The sequence below is a fragment of the Prionailurus bengalensis genome, chromosome B3 (assembly GCF_016509475.1).
Source record: "Prionailurus bengalensis isolate Pbe53 chromosome B3, Fcat_Pben_1.1_paternal_pri, whole genome shotgun sequence".
NCBI lineage: Eukaryota > Metazoa > Chordata > Mammalia > Carnivora > Felidae > Prionailurus > Prionailurus bengalensis.
In genome coordinates this window covers 110,863,102-110,879,876 of record NC_057355.1, presented here as the reverse complement: position 1 = coordinate 110,879,876, position 16,775 = coordinate 110,863,102, and the positions used below count along the sequence as shown (strand labels likewise).

Below are 16,775 nucleotides of genomic sequence, written 5' to 3'. Positions count from 1 at the left end.
AGTGATTCTCAAGCAGATTCTGCGCTGTGAGCGCAGAGCCCGATGAAAGGGTTGCAACTCACAAACCCTGAGATCACGACCTGAGCCAAAGTTGGACGCTTAACTTAACGCCCAGACGCCCCTAACGAAATTGTTTTTTAAACAAAACTTAGCCACTTTCTACGGTATGACCCATTAATTGCTGTATCACACAGAAGTAGCCAAAACTGAAGATCTCAGCTGTAATACAATAATCTTTTCCTCAAGGTACCCCAACTTGTACCGCAAAGCCAGAGCAGGAAGAAACAGGTGGTCTGTCTGCATGGATTAACTCTGCACACACACCTCCCCCGACCCCAAACATGAAGTGTCCTGCAGCCTGAGCTCTAACGAAATTGAGCTCTAGTGTCAATGAAAAGACTGTGTGAGTGGCACATGGACTAAGGTGAGTGGATTTTTGTTAAGATGTATTGTTCATCCGTAAATGTTAAATAGCTTTTCCTTTCTTTTCTTTTTTAAGAAATTTTTAATGTTTATTTTTTGAGAGAGAGCGCGAGCGAGCGAGCACGGGGAGGGGGAGGGACAAAGAGACAAGGGGACAGAGAATCCAAAATGGGCTCCAGGCTCCGAGCTGTCAGCACAGAGCCCTACGAGGGGCTCTAACTGGTGAGCCGCGAGATCATGACCCGAGCTGAAGTCAGACCTTAACCAGACTGAGCCACGCAGACGCCCCAATACCTTTTCAAAAAAGGCAACAGAACTGCTAAAATGAATAATGAGAATTTTTAATTTAAATACACTAAAAATCTGCCTAGAGATCTACAAACTTTCTTCTGATACCTCCCTCCCCCAAAACATGCCTTTCAAATTAAAGGTTCCCCTTCAAGCAAAATATTTCAATTTTGGCAGTATGTGGGTTTGTATTCTTTCTTACTCTTCTGGAATATTATCTATAAGTATAATGTATATATTGCTATCATGATAATGAAGGTTTATAAAATATTCAGATAGAATGTACTCACTAATGGGGTGCCTGGGTGGCTCAGTCAGTTAAGCGTCAACTCTTGAATTCGGCTCCGTTCATGATCCCAGAGTCGTGAGGTCGAGCCCAGTGTCAGGCTCTGAGCTGAGAGTGGAGCCTGTTTAAGACTCTCTCTCTCTCTCTCTCTCTCTCTTTCTCTCTCTCTCAAATTAAAAAAAAAAAAAAGAATGTATTCACTGATACAGCCAGTATATTTATTTTTAGTGAATTTTGATAGGAATCTATGTACACGTCTCCACACAACTGTTCTGTTTTACCTTTTGTGTAAGTGAACTCCAGATAAACTGGATCTATAATTTAATGTGTAACCATGAAATGCCTATTTGTGATTCAGTTTCATATTTATCTCTAGCATCTTAACAGCTCAAATAATTTAAAATCTAATTACTTACGGATGAAATAATATATGTGGAATTTACTTCAAAATAATCCAGCATGGGGGGGGAGGTGAAGGTACATACAGGTAGGACCACATTGGCAGGATTTAATAATTACTGATATTGAGTACTATTGACACAGGAGTTCATTTCACTATGATCTCTGCTTTTGAATATATGTGAAAATTTTCGTAATAACGTTTTTTTAAAATCCAGTTAACGGGGCACCTGGGTGGTTCAGTCAGTATAGCACCCGACTCTTGATTTCCACTCAGGTCACAATCTCACAGTTTGTGGGTTCGAGCTCCACGCTGACAGCACAGAGCCTGCTTGGGATTGTCCCTCTGACCCTCACCCCCCACGTGCTCTCAGTCTCTCTCTTTCTCAAAATAAATAAATAAACATTTTCAAACTAAATAAATAAAAATAAAATCCAATTTACTACTGCTCCAGTGTCAGACATAACTTCACAATTTTGAGTTTCTGTTTTACCCACATAGCAATTAATGTTTTACATGACACTTCATCAGTGCCAACACTCCTTTTATTTTTATTTTTTTCAACGTTTATTTAGTTTTGAGAGACAGAGCATGAGCACCAACAGGGGAGAGGCAGAGAGGGAGACACGCAACCCGAAGCAGGCTCCAGGCTCTGAGATGTCAGCACACAGCCTGATGCGGGGCTCGAACTCACGAACCGTGAGGTCATGACCTGAGCTGAAGTCAGACCCTTAACTGACTGAGCCACCCGGGCGCCCCTACCCAACGCTGTGCGGCGTTGGGGCTCCTGGGTGGCTCAGCTGAGTGTCTGACTCTTGGTTTCTGCTCGGGTCATGATCTTGCAGTTTTGTGGGTTTGAACCCCGCACCTGGCTGCGGAGCCTGCTTGGGACTCTCTCTCCCTCTCGCTCTGCCCCTCCCCGATTCACATTGTCTCTTCCTCTCTTAAATAAACTCTTATGAAAGAAAGAAACAAACACACAAACAGTGGGGCAATAAATGCCTTGGACATCCCTGGCTACAAAACCCTCAGATGTGGCTTAGCCTTGTTAACCATCAACTCACATTGGCGAACATAACACTACGTAGGAAAGCAATGGTGCCCACTGGGAAATACGTGGAGACACATACAACCCCGTATACGCAAAGCACTTCACAATGGCTCCTAATCTAAATGACAGGGGAGAAAACCCTTAATTAGCAGTGAGCTAACTTTAGTAAGGAAGGACTTGGTATTTTATGGACTGATATTCTGTGGCACAAGTGCTGTTCTTTGTAGGCTGGCTGTCATCTGTAAGGAGGCAAAGACGTGAGGAAACATAATGAGGAATCATTGACACCAATACCGTACTTCATAATGAATAATGGACACAAGAGGGGAAACCGAGTAATAAAAACACACATTGGAACTAAGGTGATGCACTTCATAAATTGTTAGAGCATAAGCGGGGGGGGGGGGGGGGGGGGGGGGGGGGGGGGGGGGAGGACAATGGAGTAAATATCACATTTCTAAATCATACTCCTAGAATTTTGGAGCTGTGAAAAAAATCTCAGAGATCATCTAATCCTCTATGCCAGTGGTTCACAAACTTGAGAGCGTACATCAGAATCCCTTGGATGGCTTGTTAAACAAAGACTGCCGCCACCCCCCATCCCCGCCCCCTCAAGGTTTCCGATTCAGTAGAATGGATGCTGCTGGTCCCCAGAACACAATCAGGCAAGCACTGTGTTAAGCTCACTCCCATTGCCCTGTTCGTGTCTCCTTTGCAGGGTCACCAGTTACCACACTGGATTCCGTGCTCCTCTGCGTGTGGGCCTTGCCCCTACTGGACAATTGCCTTTCTAAGAGCAAGGGACATAAATTTTCAGAAATGTTCCAGAGCCCAGATTCAATAAATATTTACAAGATAAATTAACTTGTTGAGTGAATGGAGTTTTCCCACTCATTTAGAGTCAAGTGTTTGCCAGTGTGTTAATATTCAGAATAGGGACACATTTGCATACCCGGATAGGCAGAAGCTACTCACTGACGACAAACAGCAAACAATGGCGATACTCAAAGCAAGACCAAAAGTCAGCTGGAACCAGAGCAACAAGTAGATGGCAAATTCTAGAGAGATCCAAGAACTGCATCTCGGACTAGAGTTTTCTTTTTTTCTTTTTAGTTTATTTATTTACTTTGAGAGGAGGGGCGGGGCAGCAGAGAGAGGAAGAAAGAGAGAATCCTAAGCAGGCTCCATGCTGCCAGCACAGGGCTCAATCTCAGGAACTGAGAGGTCATGACCTAAGCCAAAATCAAGAGTCAGACGCTTAACTGACTGAGCCACCCAGGCGTCCCTCAGACTGGAGTTTTCAATCCAATATGGACTCTGACAAGCAGAAACTTGAGGTTCACTTTTGTCAAATGTGTTACTTTGACCTGAGGAGCTATAACCGAGTACTTTTCACCTCACATGCCATCCAAAGAAAGGAATGCTTCCAAACTCATGTCTTGAAGTTTCTCAGAGCCTGGAAAATATCAGCACAGGTGGACTGATTCCTTTTCCCCATCCACCTTCTTCCTCCTAATGTTGCCCAGAGGAAAGAAAAGAAGCACAACACGCTCTGCAGTGCCTGTCTGGAGAGTTCTCCAAGTCCGAGTGTTCTGAATGTTCTAATACCCTCCAGTTTCCTGAAGTATCTTTGCATCATAGCAATGATCTGCTCCATGGCAAGTCAGCAGATTTAGTGTAAGAAAACGAACTATGCTGGGGCGTCTAAGCAATTCAGTCGGTTAAGTGCTGACTTCGGCTAAGGTCATGATCTCACGGCTCACAAGTTTGAGCCCCACATCGGGCTCCGTGCTGACAGCTCAGAGCCTGAAGCCTGTTTCAGATTCTATGTTTCCGTCTCTCTCTGCCCCTCCCCTGCTCACGTTCTCTCTCTCAAAAATAAATAAACATTAAAAAATATATTTTTTTAATTTTTTTTAATGTTTATTTTTGAGACAGAGAGAGACAGAGCATGAGCAGGGGAGAGGCAGAGAGAGAGGGAGACATAGAATCCGAAGCAGGCTCCAAGCTGTGAGCACAGAGCCCAATGTGGGGTTTGAACCCACACACTGTGAGATCATGACCTGAGCTAAAGTCAGACGCTTAACCGACTGAGCCACCCAGGCGCCCCTAAAAAAAAAAAAAATTTTTTCAAGAAAATGAACTATGTTCTGATTTCTGAATTTCACTACTTCTTTAAATATATGACAATAACACAAAGGTCAAGAGGAGAGTAATGGAAATATACTATTACAAACAGGGTTTTTCATCCATACACGAGATGGGATTATAACACTTGAAGGTAAACTGTGTAAGTTAAAGGTGTATACTAGGGGCGCCTGGGTGGCTCAGTCGGTTAAGCATCCGACTTCAGCTCAGGTCATGATCTCACACTCCATGAGTTTGAGCCCCGCATCAGGCTCTGGGCTGATGGCTCAGGGCCTGGAGCCTGCTTCCGATTCTGTGTCTCCCTCTCTCTCTGCCCCTCCCCAGTTCATGCTCTGTCTCTCTCTCTCATGCTCTGTCTCAAAAATAAATAAACGTTAAAAAAAAAAAGGTGTATACTATAAACCCTAAAGCAGCCACTAAAGTAACAAAATAGAGAATGATAGCTAATAAGCCAAAAAAGGATATCTTTACTATATACAAAAATTTTCTATCTTTTACTATATACAAAAATAGTAAAAAAAAATTAAAAAAAAATATATATATATATAAAATCAATAAATCCAAACAAAGACCAAAAAGGAGAAAAAAGGAACAAAGAACAGATGAAAAAAGCAGAAAACATATAGGAAGGCTCTAGATCTAAACCTAACCATATTCATAATCACTTAAAATATAAATGGTCTAAACAACCCAATTAACAGACAGAGTTCATCACACTGAATAAAAAAGCAACACTCTTCAAGGCAGTGAAGCATAACTCTCCACTCTTTAAGCATGAGCTGCACATAGTGACTCCCTTACCAAAAAGTACGTACAGAAGGGGGAGAAAAAAAGTAACTTTACAGGGGAGAACCCTGACAAATAGTACCTCAGCCAGGTGATCAAGGTTAACCTGAACAGGGATAAGTCCTGTTGATATTCCTCTGACATGGTGCAATTAAAATACACACTCTGTTCAAGTGCACATGAGACATTTACTTAAAGAAATTATATTCTGGGCTATAAAATAATTCTCCATAAACGTAAAAGGATTTGAGCCACACAAAGTACGGCTCTTTGACAACAATGGAATTGAATTAGAAATCAGCAGCAGAAAGATCTCTGGAAAATCCACAAATATTTGGAAACCAAGCAATATACTGCTGGGTAACTCAGGGTCCGAGAACATAACAACAACAACAACAACAACAACAACAACAACAACAACAAAGTTTTAAAGTATTTTGAACTGAATAAAAATAGAATCACACCCTATCGAAATTTGTGAGATGTCACTAAAACAGTACCCGGGAGGAAATTTACAGCACTAAACATCTATACAGCAAAAGAAAAACAGTCACAAAATCAGTGACCTAAAGAAACTAGAATAAGAAGAGCAAATTACACCCAAAGGAAGCAGAAGAAAGGAAATAACAAGGATCAGAATGAAAAGTCAATTAAATAGAGAACAGAAAAACAAAAGAGAATATCAATAAAACCAATAGCTGGCTCATCGAAAAGGTCAATTAAAGTGACAGACTTCTAAACCTTGGCGCTACTGACGTTTTGTCACAATGGTTTTTTGTTTAGAGGATCTCTCCTGTTCACCGTAGGTTCCTGAACAGCATCCCTGGTCTTGACCCACTAGATGCCAACAGCAAATGCCGCCCACCCCCCAACCCCTAACACACACAAGACATCGCCGCCATACATTACCTGTCTCTAGAAATCGCCAAGGGTTCCCAGCAGCAGTAGGGTAAACTTCAGCCCACATTTCCCTCTGTAAACAAATATTAACTCAAAGTAAACTGACCTAAATGTAAAATGAAAAGTTTATAGGTTTACATTCTTTGATAGAGCTTTCCTAAGAGTTTTAGAACTCTTAGAAAAAAATCTTTGTCACCTTGAGTTAGGCAAAAATTTCTCAAGGTACCATATCAAAAGTACAGTTCATAAAAGAATAAATTGATAAATTGGACTTCATTACAATTTAAAACTTCTGATCTTCAAAGATACTGTTAAGAGAACATAAGACGAGGAATAGACTGAAAGTAACTCTTGCAAATAATGTATCTGATAAAGAACTTGTTTCTAGAAAATATAAAGAATCCGTGGGGGGACACCTGGGTGGCTCAGTTGGTTAAGCATCTGGCTTCAGCCCAGATCTGATCTCCAGGTTCATGAGTTCAAGCCCTACATCAGGTTCTCTGCTGTCAGCATGGAGCCTGTGTCAGATCCTTTGTCACCCTCTCTCTCTCTCAAAAATAATTTGTAAAAAATTAAAAAAAAAAAAAAGTGGGGCTCCTGAGCAGCTCGGTTGGTTAAGTTTCTGACTTCCAGTCAGGTCGTAATCTCATGGTTTGGTTCGTGAGTTCAAGCCCTGCATTGGGCTCTGTGCTAACAGCTCAGAGCCTGGAGCCTACTTCGGATCCTGTGTCTTCCTCTTTCTCTCTGCCCCTCCCCCGCCCTGCTTGTGTGCACGCTCTCTCTCTCTTTCTTAAAAATAAATAAGTATATGCTAGGAATTTACCCAAGGGATACAGGAGTACTGATGCATAGGGGCACTTGTACCCCAATGTTTATAGCAGCACTCTCAACAATAGCCAAATTATGGAAAGAGCCTAAATGTCCATCAACTGATGAATGGATAAAGAAATTGTGGTTTATATACACAATGGAGTACTACGTGGCAATGAGAAAGAATGAAATATGGCCCTTTGCAGCAACGTGGATGGAACTGGAGAGTGCGATGCTAAGTGAAATAAGCCATACAGAGAAAGACAGATACCGTATGTTTTCACTCTTATGTGGATCCTGAGAAACTTAACAGAAACCCATGGTGGGTGGGGGGAGGGAAAAAAAAAAAAAGGAGGTTAGAGTGGGAGAGAGCCAAAGCATAAGAGACTCTTAAAAAGTGAGAACAGGGGCGCCTGGGTGGCGCAGTCGGTTAAGCGTCCGACTTCAGCCAGGTCACGATCTCGCGGTCCGTGAGTTCGAGCCCCGCGTCAGGCTCTGGGCTGATGGCTCAGAGCCTGGAGCCTGTTTCCGATTCTGTGTCTCCCTCTCTCTCTGCCCCTCGCCCGTTCATGCTCTGTATCTCTCTGTCCCAAAAATGAATAAACGTTGTAAAAAAAAAAAAAAAAAAAGTGAGAACAAACTGAGGGTTGATGGGGGGAGGGAGGGGAGGGTGGGTGATGGGTATTGAGGAGGGCACCTTTAGGGATGAGCACTGGGTGTTGTATGGAAACCAATTTGACAATAAATTTCATATATTGAAGAAAAAAAATAAGTATATATAAAGAATTCTCAAAACCCAATAAGGAAACAACCAACCCAATAAAAAAAATGGGCAAAAAATATACACAGAAACCTCAATAATGAAGACATATGGGTGGGAAATAAGCATATCATTAGTCATCAGGGAAATGCAAATTTAAACCACACTGAGAATACCACTACATCTCTAGTAGAAGTCTATGAAAAGCCTGACCATACCAAATGTTGGCAAGGATGTAGAAGTCTTGCACACAACTTTGGGAATGTACAATGGTATAACCACTCCAAAACATAGATCTACCATGTGATCCAGACATTCCACTCCTAAACACTTACCTTGGGGAAATAAAAGCAGATGCCTACACAAGACTGTATAATGTTCACAGTAGCTTTATTTTTAATAGTCAAAAAATGGAAAAAAAAAAAAAAGCCAAATGCCAATCAATGGGTATATGGATGAACGAGCTGGGGCATATCCATACAGTGGAATACCATTCAGCAACAAAAAGGAATGACTCACTGATACACGCAATGTGGAGGAATCTCAAAATAATTATGCTAAGTGAAAGAAGCCAGACAAAAAAGAGACCCTGCTCTCTTTTTTGATCCCATTTACGTAAAATTCTAAAAATACCAACTAATCCATAGAGTCAGAAAGCTATCTTTGGCTGTCTGGGGTAGGAGAATGCAGGTGTAGGGAGGGGCTGAAAGGAGAGATGGTTTCACAAGTCTACACAGAAGTTAAAAACATGGCGAATTTCACACTCTAAACGTGTGGCTTACCATGTGTCAATTATACTCACTAGAGCCAGTGTAAGAATTATCACACTAGGGGTGCCTGAGTGGCTCAGTCAGCTAAGCATCCGGCTGTCAGTTTCGGCTCAGGTCATGATCTCACGGTTTCGTGAGTTCGAGCCCCGCGTCAGGCTCTGTGCTCACAGTGCGGAACCTGCTTGGGATTCTCTCTCTCTCCCCCTATCTCTACTCCTCCCCCACTCACACTGTCTCTGTCTCTCTGAAAATAAATAAACTTAAACTAAAAAAAAAAAAAAGAATTATCACACTAAACCACAAAGTGCAGACAGTGTAAGATAACCATCAAAAAAGAGCATAACCTGCAATTCAGTGAAGAATTACAGGCTTTAAACCTAAGGGATTCTACACTATTCCAGACCCACTCCTTTACTTGGTAAAAGTAGGAAAGGGGGGCGTATGACACAGGTCATCGGTCGATGTGAAAGCAAGGATAAAAAGTGAATGCACAGTGAAACCCTGAACAACAGGCTGTCGCATTTAACATTAACATGATTTCTTAATTAAGATGTAGCCAATGGGAAATGGTTCATAATAAGAAAAAAAAGGAAAAATGCTTTAGGGTTTCCAGTTTGGCCTGTTCCACGCCCGGGAAGAACCAGGTGCCTTCCTCCCACCACAGTCCCGAAGAACGCATCTTTTCCAGCACTGTCACGTATATATTGCCATGGCTCGTCCATCGAGACAGGGACTCTGTCTTTTGATGTTGGCATTATGGTCAAATGTAAGTGTTTTGAGGTCAGAGAGCCTGGTTTCCTATCCTAGGCTCTGCCATTCACCTACCAGGTAACCTCAGAAAGTTACCTGATGCCCAGTTTTAGAACCTATAAACCGGGGCTCATAGGCTATATGAGGATTAATGGGAATTTATCCACACCTTGGCCTACAAGGAAGGCCCTGCTCCATCCTTCCCCTGATTACCGCCGTGTCTTCACTTAGTCCTTTCCCACCAGCTGACAGTGTTCAGGCCCAACCAGCTTCTCCCAGTTCCAACAAATCCACACGCCACCCAGCTCACTCCTGACTCAATGCTATTTCCACTGCTGATCTTCTTCCAAGTCTCTATCCTCCCCACCATCTCCCGCCCCAACAACATGGCCGGCTCCTTCTCATCAAAGACACAGCTTAACTGTCAGCTCCACAGAGAAGCCGTCTCACTAGTAACACAGGAGCCCCTGGTCTCGGTCTCAGCATCCCATGGTCTCCTTCCTTCTATTCAACGTTCACTCAACAAATAGTTCCCAAGGCCCTACCGCACGCCAGGCACCGTTCCAGGGTCTGAGGCTACAACAGTGGCCACGACAGCATGGATGGAGTGCAATCCAGTGCAGGAAGACGGACCATTCACAAGAGAGTAAAAAACAGAGAGTATGTTATTTCCACCGTCATAAGGGCCACGGAGAGCTCTGCGCGGTCAGCTCGGGGCCTGGAGCCTGCTTCGGATTCTGGGCGTCTCTCTCCATCTCTGCCCCTCCCCTGCTCACATTCTGTCTCTCTCCCTCAAAACTTAAAAAATAAATAAATAAGTGCCATGGAGAAAAATAAATTGTGAACAGGGGAAAGGGAACGGGGGTTGCAAGAGGGGCTGTGATTTTAAATCTGGGGTTTTGCCAAGGCTCACTGAGAACACAATTTTTTTTTTTAAGTTTCTTGATTTTGAGAGAGAGAGCGCATGCATGGGAGGGGCAGAGAGAGAGAGAGAGAGAGAGAGAGAGAGAGAATCTCAAGCAGGCCCGTGCTGTCAGCGCAGAGCCCTGATGTGAACCCACGTGTCATGAACTGTAAGATCATGTCCTGAGCTGAAATCAAGAGTTGGACGCTCAACCCACTGAGCCACCCAGGTGCCCTTCTGAAAACACAACAATGAGGAAAGAAGTGAAGGCGGTCAGGGAGGGAGCCAGACAGAAATGAGGGCTGGGCCGGGGGCATTCCAGGCAGAGGCAACAGCAAGTCCAAAGGTAACCTCAAACAGCAAGGAAACTGGTTTGGCTGCAGAAGTATGAGCAAGAAGAAGTACAGCAAAAAGGTGTAGCACTGGGGAAGGAGGAGGACCAGACGTGGGTAAGCTCTGGGCCCACAGTCAGGTCTGCCTTCCACTCAGGGATGGGAAACCACTGAAGGGCTTTCAACGGGGAAGTGTGTGATCTGATGGACATTTTAAAATCTGCAATTAGTTTGCTAATGTTTTTCACGTTCTGTGGATCTTCCCCAGATCTTCCCAGCTGCTGGCGGGAACCACAGCAGTCCCCGTGCTGTTGTTAACTCCGGCACCTACCACAATACATTGCAGGCACTCAATAAATATGTATTAGATGAATGAGGTAATCTATGCAAAGCATTTACTGGTACAGAATAAGCACTCCATAAATGGTAACTATTTTTGTTTGGAACTCCAGATTTCAGCACAGTGGCCGACATATGGTAGAAGCTTATTTGAGTAAATGAATAATTTCGTGAAGTTATTAAAAATCTATATTAAAAACATATGATGAGTAATGACAAATTAATCCATTGCTTTTCACCCTGTTCCTTACTTATCAAGGCATGGCTGATTCTATTTTTGAGCTTTACTTTAAATTGTTAAGCTACCATAGGGGCACCTGGGTGGCTCAGTGGGTTAAGCATCTGACTTGGGTTCAGGTCATGATCTCATGGTCTGTGGGTTCAAGGCCCAGGTCAGGCTCTGTGCTAACAGATCAGAGCCTGAAGCCTGCTTCGGATTCTGGGTCCCCCTCTCTCTCTGCCCCTCCCCCACTCATACTCTGTCTCTTTCTCAAAAATAAACATTAAAAATAAATAAACTGTTAAACTACTGAGGGCACTACCTAGAATAATCCCATTGTGACTCAGTTCTCTAAACATACTGCAGTATCCCGCAAACACAATCAGCACCAATGCACTGAAATGTCTGTAAAATTTCTAATTGGGTGAACTTACTCACATGATCTTTTTTTTTTAAGTAATCTTAATGTACAAGGTTAAGCTGACCCAAACTGGTTTGATTTTTATTTTTACTGAATTCAAATAAGGCTCAGTGAACTGAAACAGGTGAACAAAGAACTAAGAATTTCCACTTTTTATTTATTTTGACATCTCCAGAGTCTTTATCACCAAAAAAAAAAAAAAAAACCCCACAACTTAATGAGGATTACACCTGCTCCCTTCTCCCTCGTGGTGCTTTGGGGCAGGGGGCCATAATGGCGGGGCTAAGACCGTTTAGTAATTATCTCGGGAAAAGCCTCTGGAAGTCTCAACAGTTTTCCAGAAATAAAACTAAAGAAGGAGTCACGCATTCAGGTACAAAAACACGCCAAATATTCCATCTCATAAAAGGTGAACACCCTCTCCTGACGATATTTACAAGGTCTCCAATGGCAGGGACCCAGAGCGGCAAAGGGCCAGGTATGGTTCAGATGTTTAATTGTAACCCCCAACCCTAAACGCGGCCGAACTCATCCTAGCACAACCATATAATATCTGCAAGGAGGACTTCGGAGCTATGGAAACTTTCAAAACAGCAGATGAAAGTTGCTTGAAATCAAACGAACTTCTAAAAAGAAAGAGATGCAGAAGTATAGAGCGGCTACAAAGAAGCCTCTCGGTTTGGCTCTGACTTGCTGGTGCTTGTACACAATCGTGCCTGCTAGCATCCAGCTCAGACGCTCCCTTCCATCAGGGGAGGGGAAAATAATAACTTTCGGAAATAACAAGCGTCCACAAAGGCAAATGTTACACGGGACTTCTCAAGCTCCATCTAATAAGGTGGCTCACGTAGTTTCGAGCAGCACCGATTCCACACAACTCTCCCCGCCCCCTGCTTTTTTTTTTTTTTTAACATTAGGAAAATAACCTAAGGAGGAAAAGGTGCTACCGTCAGACCCTCAAGGCAATTTCAGACAACAAAGACCCCAAACAATCAAAATGGAATTATAATCCGAGCAGTCCGAGCGGCCCCTGGCGCGGGGGCGCTTGGCTGCCGCGCCCGCCGCGGTTCCTGGAGCGCAGGGGCCGGCGGGTCCCCGCGCCCTCTCCAGCCCGGGTGCGCCCCGGCCCGCGGGTTCTCGGGGACTCGGGGCGAGCCTCGCGCCGCCCACGATTTGGCAATCTGTGAGCCGCTGCTCTCCACGTTCTATCTCACGCGGGGTTCAAAATCTTTCCCGCCCAGGCTTGACGCGAGGAAAGAAAACAATCAACGGATCCCGAGCGCTGGGGCCTGGACCGGGAGGGGGCGGCAGGGGGGATCAGGGCCGAGCCCCCAGCGCAGCCCCTTTCTGAGCCGGGCGGACCGGCGGGCTGGGGCCCGGAGGTGACACAAAGAAGCCGGAGAGACAAACGCCACCCGCTGGCGCTCGCTCCAATCCCCGGAGCGCCCCGCCCGCTGACAAGTTTGCGGCGCCCTCCACGCACCCCGCTCTCCCCACCTGGGCAAAGTTTCCGGTGGCCTGGCTCGGACCCCGACATCGGGTCGGTTCTCATGCCTGCTGTCCCCCGCACTCTGCTCGGGGACCTTTCTCTCCCTCGCCCCCGCCCCTTCCCCTCCCTCCCGCTCTCCCTCCCTCCCGCTCTCCCTCCCCGCCACAGCCCGCTCTCTCCGGGGCGCACCGGGGTGCTGGGGGCCCGCGGCCGCGCTCACCCGCCGCTGGCCTGGCGAGGGGCGAGGGCGCGGGCTGGGGCGGGCCCGGGTCGGCGCCCTGCTTGCCTTGCTCCCTCGATCGCGCCTTTTACTCGTCCTCCCGTCCGCTTTTTCGGTCCAGAAGGCTCGGGGCTCAGCAGAGCGCGCTCCGCTCCTTGGCGCTCGGAAAGCTGAAAACCACGCCCCGCGCCTTCCCCGCCCGCCGCCTGCCGCTGAGTCCCGCGCTCGCCGCTCGGCGGCCAGTGTGGAGCTAGCCCGAGAGCACCGGAGGCGGGGCCGCCCGCCTCCCACCTCGCAGGCCCCGCGGCCGCCTTGGCCTGGCAACTTTCTTCCCAGGTTTTGGGACGTCAGAGAGGGAGGCGGGGAGATGCTAACTCAGAAAGCAGGTTAACGACCGGGGGTAGAAAGAATGTCACAAACTCCCAAAAAAGCGTTTCTGCCGGATTTCATCTAGGAACTTCTCTAACCTTCCTGGACTCCTGGTTCTTTGAGTAAGAGAGTAAGGGAGTAAGAGAGCAGATGTGCAAATTAGCTTCCAAACCTTGATCGAGTCATCTAACCTTTCTGGACCCTTTGTAAAATAAGGATTTGAGATTAGATGACCTTTACCATCTGGGTCAGTATTTCTAATAGCGTGGTCTAGACTTCAGGATCACCTGGAAGGTAGGGAAGGCCCTTGTTAAAATACAGAAGGCCTGCACAAGAACGGCCTCAGTCTTTTTTTTTTTTTTTTTTAAGTTTATTTATTGAGAGAGAGAGGGAGAGGGAGAGAGAGACAGTGCAAGTGGGGGAAGGGCAGAGAGAGAAGGAGACAGAGAATCCCAAGCAGGCTCTGAGCTGACAGCATGGAGCCCTTATGGGGCTCTAATTCCAGAACCATGAGATCATGACCTGAGCAGAAATAAAAAATGAGGTGCTTACCCAGCTGAGCCACCCAGGCACCCCCAAGAACCACCTCAATCTTAAGATACTATATACATCTTCCAGATCTGAAATTCACTGGAAGCTAAATCCTTGGGAATCCATCCTGCAGATGCCAGTTTGATATCCCAGCAAATTACTCAATGCCTTTGGACTCGGGATGATGTCAGTTGACTCCCACTTACCCCCTGTATTGCTGCTGCAGCATTGCTAAGGCAGTCAAAATCCTAAATGAATGGTATTGTATCAACTCACTATTATTATGTAAAGAAGGGACTTTAAAATATTTCTCTAGTGTGTTTGTATTGCAATCAAATCACCTTCTTATAAATCCAAGCTCACCTATGTTGTACGGCTACAAAATCTTGCCTGGATTACCTAGTTAAATATGGTGCTTGTGATCCAAACCAAATGGTAAGGAGCAGACATTAGAGTTTTCATAATGCATGCAGTTAACACGTTAATGAAAAAATAATCATTGTAAATTTTACCCACAACTAGGAACAATTATTTCAAAAACTTGTACCTCTATGAGTACCAGCATGATTCAGTTATTTGAAAAGCACATTTTAGGGGCGCCTGGGTGGCGCAGTCGGTTAAGCGTCCAACTTCAGCCAGGTCAGATCTCGCGGTCCGGGAGTTCGAGTCCCGCGTCGGACTCTGGGCTGATGGCTCAGAGCCTGGAGCCTGTTTCCGATTCTGTGTCTCCCTCTCTCTCTGCCCCTCCCTCGTTCATGCTCTGTCTCTCTCTGTCCCAAAAATAAATAAAACGTTGAAAAAAAAAATTAAAAAAAAAAAAAAAGAAAAGCACATTTTACTGATGGTCAATGGCTCAACTCAACAAAACAGCACAGTATCAGTCTATGTGTCATTCCTTGAATTCCAAGATGATCATTCTGATAGTATCGCTTCTCTTCTTAGACTACCTAGGTTTACATTATTTAGTACTAATGGCTTGGATCTCAACAAAGGTCTATAAAGTAAGAAGATCCTTCTGGTCCTAGGGTGTCTTTTCATAGAACCGTTTTGCCTGATACAATACATACAAATCCAAGAGCCAATTTGGGGAAAGTTTGGGCTCTCGGGTGTATGGAGCTGCTCTAACAAAGCATTGTCTGTTATTTTCCTTTTCTGTTCTATTCATGCTATTCATTTCCATTTTACATCGGTTGCTTCCTTTAGAGTAAATGCTGCGAAATCATCATGGCAACAGTCTCTGGAGAAAATATTATGAATCATTTCTTAATTATTGTTCCCTTGTAGGCATCTATGCCACTAGTCCGCGAAATGAAAGGACTATTGTTCCGTATTGTGTCTAGTGCGCTCAAGAGAGTCCAGAATAAAGTGTCTCAAAATGTTTTCAGATGTCCCCAATTAGAGTCTTGTAATGATCTATGGTGTCTCCTAGACATGTCAGTTTGGATATAAAAGTAGTACCTACTTTCCAAACCAGCAAATTCGACTGATGGCAGGAGTACTGAAACAGATCCTCCACACTTTGAAATGAAAATAAAATGTAATGCTAAGCCAAACAGAGGCACACCCGGTTCTTTTGAAACACAACACTGAGCATGGGAACGGATGGCTCATGTGCTTCCAATCTCTGACTGTCAGGGTAAGGTTGCCATGAACCCAGCCCCGCCCACATTCTCCCATGCACCAAAAAACAGAGAGAGTACAACAACACAGTATGATGTCATGTTATGCCTCTCAGCTATTATTTACAACCAGCCTCTGTATTTATAGCAAAAGATCCCATTGGGCCCCACAGCCCACCTGAGGGACTTTGTCAGCTCCAGTTGTGCTAAAAACACACAAATTTTGCAAATTGATCCAACTGAAAGCACATCCGTGGCTTGGTACACAAGCATGCTGTGGCATATGGTGAGTACTACCGAAGCAGACATTCAATACGGAATCGCACATGGCACTGAGTGGGACAAATAACATGGTCTGAGGCATTCAAGCAGGATGGACATACTCATGCCATTAAAGGAATTCAATTGACCACTCTTTGGGTGCCTGGGTGTTTCAGTTGCTTTAGCATCTGACTTCAGCTCAGGTCAGGATCTCACAGTTCGTGAGCTTGAGCCCCGCATCGGGTGTGCACGAGCCCCTCACAGAGTGAACAGAAGCCCCGCTTCTCTCTCTCTCTCTCTCTCTCTCTCTCTCTCTCTCTGCCCCTCACTCACTTGCGCCCTCTCTAAATAAATAAATTCTTCTAAAAAAACAATTGACCACTCTTTAAAATTTTTTTTTTTAACATGAAATTTATTGTCAAATTGCTTTCCATACAACACCCAGTGCTCATCCCAACAGGTGCCCTCCTCCATGCCCATCACCTCTTTTCCCCTCCTTCCCGCCCCCCCATGACCACTCTTAAATTAAGCCGCAACTTCTCTCTGTCGAAGCATGGATTGCTCAGAACTAGAATCGTTGTTTACATTCCTGTATCCCACACTAGACTTGCCCAGATCCTCGTCTTGGCATCCACAGAGCCTAAATAAGAATGGCAACGGATTTTATACCAGGAGCAAATCCTAGTCTTGAATTTGGG

At 45.0% G+C, this 16,775-nt stretch overlaps 1 protein-coding gene across 10 annotated transcripts in view; it reads right to left on the bottom strand.

Moving 5' to 3' along the window:
* The window catches only part of SYNE2 (spectrin repeat containing nuclear envelope protein 2), a 345,486-nt gene extending 331,973 nt beyond the window's left edge, over window positions 1–13,513 (bottom strand). For 8 of the 10 annotated variants that reach the window (XM_043556321.1, XM_043556324.1, XM_043556329.1 and 5 more), the window contains exon 1: window positions 13,364–13,513. The gene's annotated coding sequence lies outside the window, so the exon portion shown is untranslated. Of the gene's footprint in view, window positions 1–13,085; window positions 13,176–13,297 lie in introns of those variants that run through there. The other 2 variants (XM_043556322.1, XM_043556323.1) reach the window with 2 other exon arrangements.
* Between the last annotated feature and the right edge of the window lie 3,262 nt (window positions 13,514–16,775).